Source organism: Triturus cristatus, chromosome 6 (genome assembly GCF_964204655.1).
Source record: "Triturus cristatus chromosome 6, aTriCri1.1, whole genome shotgun sequence".
NCBI lineage: Eukaryota > Metazoa > Chordata > Amphibia > Caudata > Salamandridae > Triturus > Triturus cristatus.
In genome coordinates, this window is record NC_140589.1 from 505409103 (window position 1) to 505415325 (window position 6223).

Below are 6223 nucleotides of genomic sequence, written 5' to 3' on the forward strand. Positions count from 1 at the left end.
CACCATTTTTATCGGGAGACCTGGGGGAATGCTGGGTGGTAGGAAATTTGCGTCAGCCCCGTGATGCCACAACTTTCCCACACAAAAATGTGTGGAAAAAGTGATTTTTTCAGCTAAATTTGAGGTTTGCAGGGGATTCTGGGTAAGAAAAAGTTGGGGGATCCATGCAAGCCATACCTCCGTATAGTCCCCCGGGTGTCTAGTTTTCAGAAATGTGTGGGTTTGGTAGGTTTCCCTAGCTGGCCGCTGAGCACGGGGTCAAAAACCCAGGTGACCCCCCCCCTTGCAAAACCAGGTTGTTTTGTGATAGGCAATTTTGATGTCGCCTCAATACGTTTTGGGCCTTTGCCTGTTGCGGGTACTTGGGCATTCCACACCAGTGAGGCACCATGTTTATCGGGAGACCTGGGGGAATGCTGGGTGGTAGGAAATTTGTGTCAGCCCGGTGATGCCACAGCTTTCCCACACAAAAATGTGTGGAAAAAGTGATTTTTTTCAGCTAAATTTGAGGTTTGCAGGGAATTCTAGGTAAGAAACTGTTGGGGAATCCACGCAAGCCATACCTCCCTGGAATCCCCCAGGTGTCTAGTTTTCAGAAATATGTGGGTTTGGTAGGTTTCCCTAGCTGGCTGCCGAGCATGGGGCCAAAAACCCAGGTGACCCCCATTGCAAAACCAGGTTGTTTTGTGATGGGCAATTTTGATGTGGCCTCAATACGTTTTGGGTCCTTGCCTGTAGCAGGTACTTGGGCCTCCCACACGAGTGAGGCACCATTTTTATTGGGAGACCTGGGGGAGCGCTGGGTGGTAGGAAATTTGTGTCAGCCCGGTGATGCCACAACTTTCCCACACAAAAATGTGTGGAAAAGGAGATTTTTTCAACTAAATTTGAGGTTTGCAGGGGATTCTGGGTTAGAAAATATTGGGGGATACACGCAAGCCATACCTCCCTGGAATCCCACGGGTGTCTAATTTTCAGAAATATGTGGGTTTGATAGGTTTCCCTAGATGGCCGCCGAGCTCGGCGCCAAAAACTCATGGGACCCCCCTTGAAAACCAGGTTGGTTTGTGATTTTGATGTTGCCTCACTAGGTTTTGGGCCCTTGCCTGTCGCGGGTACTTGACCCACCCACACAAGTGAGGTACCATTTATCTCGGAAGACTTTGGGGAATACGGGGTGAGTCGAATTTTGTGGATCCACACAGATCCCAGAACTTTCCACCACAAAAATGTGAGGAAAATGTGGGGTTTTTGACAAAGTGTGAGGTTTGCAAGGGATTCTGGGTAACAGAACCTGGTGAGAGGCAAACAAGTCACCCCATCCTGGATTCTCCTTGGTGTCTAGTTTTAAAAAATGTACAGGTTTGCAAGGTTTCCCTATGAGCCGGCTGCGCTAGGGCCCAAAATCCACAGGTAGGCACATCCTGAAGAAAATTCATTGCCTAGTGGGCTTTCTGCCGCCCTGGGGAGGGGGGAAATTGAGGCCTATTGCCCCAATATGCCCCCAAGGGGGGCAGAAAAACTGTGGCTGTTCCTTTGTGGGGGTGGGGGCATTGGGATACCCATTCTGGGAAGCCCCAACCCCTACTAATAGAAAAGCCAGCATAATTGCTGACGCCTAGTGGACTTTCTGCGCCCCCGGGGGGAGGCAGATCAGGTGCTACTGCCCCCATCTGCCTCCTGGGGGGGCAGAAAGGCTGTGGCATCTTTTTTGGGGGGTGGGGGCATTGGCATGCCTATTCTGGGCAACCCCCACCCCGAACTTTGGAAACAAAAAATCCCTGGTGGCTAGTGGGCTTTCTGTCCCACCCCAGGGGGGACAGATAAGGGGCTATTGCCCCATCTGCCTCCTAGGGGGGCCAGAAAGACTATCATTTTTGGGGGGTTGGGGGCCTTCACATGCCCATTCTGGGCAACCCCCACCCCTACCTATATAAAAAAAAAATCCCTGGCGCTTAGTGGGCTTTCTGCCCCCCTGGGGTCAGATCAGGGGCTATTGCCCCCATTTTCCTCCTGGGGGGCAGCAAGTCTTTAGTTTTCTTTGGGGGAAGGGTGGGGGCATTTGCTTGCCCATTCTGGGCAGTCCCCACCCCGGGCCTATACAAAAAATAATCCCTGGTGTCTAGGGTGCTTTCGACCCCACAGGGGCAGATTGGGGGCTACTGCCCCCATTTGCCCCCCCCCCCTGGTGGCAGAAAGACTGGAAGTTTGTAGGGGAGGGGTGGCAGCATTGGCATGCCCATCTTTGGCAGCCCCTACCCCTAAATTAATCGTAAAAAAACTCAGGCGTCCAGTGGGCTTTCTGCCCCCAGGGGGGCAGATTGGGGGATACCGCCCCATCTGCACCCAGGGGAGGCAGAAAGACTGTTACTGTGCAGGGGGGGTTGGGGGCTTTGGCGTGCGCATATTGGGCAGCCCCCAGCCCTAATTTACATAATAAAATAAATCTTTGGTTTCTAGTGGGCTTTCTGCCCCCGGGGGGGGCAGATTGGGGGCTATTGCCCCCATCTGCCCACCGGGGGGGCAGAAAGACTGGAATTTTGTGGGGGGAGGGGTGGGGGCATTGGCAAGCCTATCTTGGGTAGCCCCCACCCCTAAATTAAATGTTAAAAAAAAAACATGGCGTCTAGTGCACTTTCTGCCCCAAAAGACTCTAATTGTGCATGGGGGTTGGGGCATTGGTGTGCCCATATTGGGAAGCTCCCACCCCTAATTTACACACTAAAAAAATTCCCTGGTTCTAGTGGGCTTTCTGCCCCCCCCCCCAGGGGGGCAGATTGGGGACTAAATTAGGCCACAAAATATGGGGGGAGCAAAGGCCCTTGCCCAAGGGGCCGCTCCCCCCTCCATGGTGCCTAGTGGGTGGATCCCTGCTTGGGGATCACCCCCCCTGGGGCGATCCCCAAGCAGGGATCCACTAGGGAGGGGTACCATTGGAACAATACCTCTCCCATCTGTTTCAGTGCTCAGGGGGCTGAGATACCCACACGAGCACCAAAACAATGAAACTGAAACTAAGTTTCAGTTTCTTTTTTATTGCAATGACAACAGCGGGCCATGCACGTGATCGGCATTGCAATAAAAATGCAAATTGGCCTCTGGATGTTGGGGAAGCTCTTCCCCAACCTCCAAAGGCCAATTTAAACAAGCATTGGCATAGCCAATAGGTTTCGCCTTTGGGACCTTATAAGTATTTAGTTATGCACCACAATACCATTGGTACAACAGCATCAACTGTTGCATGGCTAAACACTTATAAGGTCCAAAACGCGAGACCTATTGGCTATGCCAATGCTTGTTTTGTTATGGGGGCATAAATAACAGGAGGGTGAAGGTCAGTCAGTCAGTCAGTTAGTGAGAGTGACTGAGAGAGTCAGTCAGTGAGAGAGTCAGTCAGTTAGTGAGAGTGTCAGTCAGTCAGTGAGAGTCAGTCAGTCAGTGAGAGAGTGAGAGTCAGTGAGAAAGTGAGAGTCAGTCAGTGAGAGAGTCAGTCAGTGAGAGTGAGTCAGTCAGTGAGAGTGAGAGAGTCAGTCAGTGAGAGTGAGTCAGTCAGTGAGAGTGAGAGTCAGTCGGTGAGAGTGAATGAGAGTGAGAGAGTGAGTCAGTTAGTCAGTGAGTGAAAGAGAGTGAGTTAATGGGATAGTCAGTCAGTGAGAGCGAGTCACTGGGTTAGTCAGTCAGTGAGAGTGAGTCAGTCTTTTAGCAAGAGTGAGTCAGTCTTTTAGCAAGAGTGAGTCAGTCTTTTAGCAAGAGTGAGTCAGTCTTTTAGCAAGAGTCAGTCAGTCTTTTAGCAAGAGTCAGTCAGTCAGTGAGAGAGAGTCAGTGAGAGAAAGTCAGTCAGTGAAAGAGAGTCAATGAAAGAGTCAATCAGTCAGTGAGAGTCAGTCAGTGAGAGTGAGTGAGTGAGTCAGTCAGTGAGAGTCAGTCAGTGAGAGTGAGTGAGTCAGTCAGTGAGAGAGAGTGGGAGAGTCAGTGAGAGGGAGTGGAAGAGTCAGTCAGTGAGAGAGAGTTGGTGAGTCTGTCAGTGAGAGTGAGTCAGTGAGAGTGAGTCAGTCCATCAGTGAGAGTGAGTGAGTCAGTCAGTGAGAGAGAGTGGGAGAGTCAGTCAGTCAGTGAGAGAGAGTGAGACAGTCAGTGAGAGTGAGTCTGTCAGTGAGAGTGAGTCAGTGAGAGTGAGTCTGTCAGTGAGAGTGAGTGAGTCAGTGAGAGAGAGTGGGAGAGTCAGTCAGTGAGAGAGAGTGGGAGAGTCAGTGAGAGTCTGTCAGTGAGAGTCTGTCAGTGAGAGTCTGTCAGTGAGAGTGAGTCAGTGAGAGTGAGTGAGTCAGTCAGTGAGAGAGAGTGGAAGAGTCAGTCAGTCAGTGAGAGAGAGTGAGTCAGTCAGTGAGAGTGAGTCTGTCAGTGAGAGTGAGTCAGTGAGAGTGAGTCTGTCAGTGAGAGTGAGTCTGTCAGTGAGAGTGAGTCAGTCAGTGAGAGAGAGTGGGAGAGTCAGTCAGTGAGAGAGAGTGGAAGAGTCAGTCGGTCAGTGAAAAAGAGTCAGTCAGTGAGAGTGAGTCTGTCAGTGAGAGTGAGTCTGTCAGTGAGAGAGAGTCAGTCAGTGAGAGAGAGTCAGTCAGTGAGAGAGAGTGGGTGAGTCTGTCAGTGAGAGTCTGTCGGTGAGAGTGAGTCAGTGAGAGTGAGTCAGTGAGAGTGAGTCAGTGAGAGTGAGTCAGTGAGAGTCTGTCAGAGAGAGTCTGTCAGGGAGAGTGAGTCAGTGAGAGTGAGTCAGTGAGAGTGAGTCAGTGTGATTGAGTCAGAAAGAGTCTGTCAGTGAGAGTCTTTCAGGGAGAGTGAGTCAGTGAGAGTGAGTCAGTGGGAGTGAGTCAGTCAGGGAGTGAGAGTGAGTCAGTCAGTGAGAGAGAGTGGGAGAGTCAGTCAATGAGAGAGAGTGGAAGAGTCAGTCGGTCAGTAAAAAAGAGTCAGTCAGTGAGAGTGAGTCTGTCAGTGAGAGTGAGTCTGTCAGTGAGAGAGAGTCAGTCAGTGAGAGAGAGTCAGTCAGTGAGAGAGAGTCAGTCAGTGAGAGAGAGTGGGTGAGTCTGTCAGTGAGAGTCTGTCGGTGAGAGTGAGTCAGTGAGAGTGAGTCAGTGAGAGTGAGTCAGTGAGAGTGAGTCAGTGAGAGTCTGTCAGAGAGAGTCTGTCAGGGACAGTGAGTCAGTGAGAGTGAGTCAGTGAGAGTGAGTCAGAGAGAGTCTGTCAGTGAGAGTCTGTCAGGGAGAGTGAGTCAGTGAGAGTGAGTCAGTGAGTCTGTCGGTGAGAGTGAGTCAGTCAGTGAGAGAGAGTGGGAGAGTCAGTAAGAGAGAGTGGGAGAGTCAGTCAGTGAGAGTCTGTCAGTGAGTCTGTAAGTGAGAGTGAGTCAGAGAGAGTCTGTCAGTGAGAGTGAGTCAGTCAGAGTGAGTCAGTCAGTGAGAGAGTCGGTCAGTGAGAGTCTGTCAGTGAGAGTGAGTCTGTCAGTGAGAGTGAGTCAGTCAGTGGGAAAGTCAGTCAGTGAGAGTCTGTCAGTGAGAGTCTGTCAGTGAGAGTCTGTCAGCGAGAGTCTGTCAGGGAGAGTCTGTCAGGGAGAGTCTGTCAGGGAGAGTGAGTCAGTGAGAGTGAGTCAGTGAGAGTGAGTGAGTGAGAGAGAGTGGGAGAGTCAGTCAGTGAGAGTGAGTCAGAGAGAGTCTGTCGGTGAGTCTGACAGGGAGTCTGTCAGGGAGAGTGAGTCATTGAGAGTGAGTCAGTGAGAGCGAGTCAGTCAGTGAGAGAGAGTGGGAGAGTCAGTCAGTGAGAGTCTGTCAGTGAGAGTGAGTGAGTCAGTCAGTGAGAGAGTGGGAGAGTCAGTCAGGGAGAGAGTCCATCAGTGAGAGTAAGTCAGTCAGTGAGAGTAAGTCAGTCATTGAGAGTCTGTCAGTGAGAGTCTGTCAGTGAGAGTCTGTCAGTGAGAGTGAGTCAGTGAGAGTGAGTTAGAGAGTGAGTCAGTGAGAGTCTGTCAGTGAGAGGGAGTCAGTCAGTGAGAGAGAGTGGGAGAGTCAGTCAGAGAGAGAGAGTGGGAGAGTCAGTCTGTGAGTCTGTCAGTGAGAGTGAGTCAGTGAGAGTGAGTCTGTCAGTCAGTGAGTCTGTCAGTGAGAGTCTGGCAGGGAGAGTGAGTCAGTGAGAGTGAGTCAGTCAGTGAGAGAGAGTGGGAGAGTCAGTCAGTGAGAGTCTGTCAGTG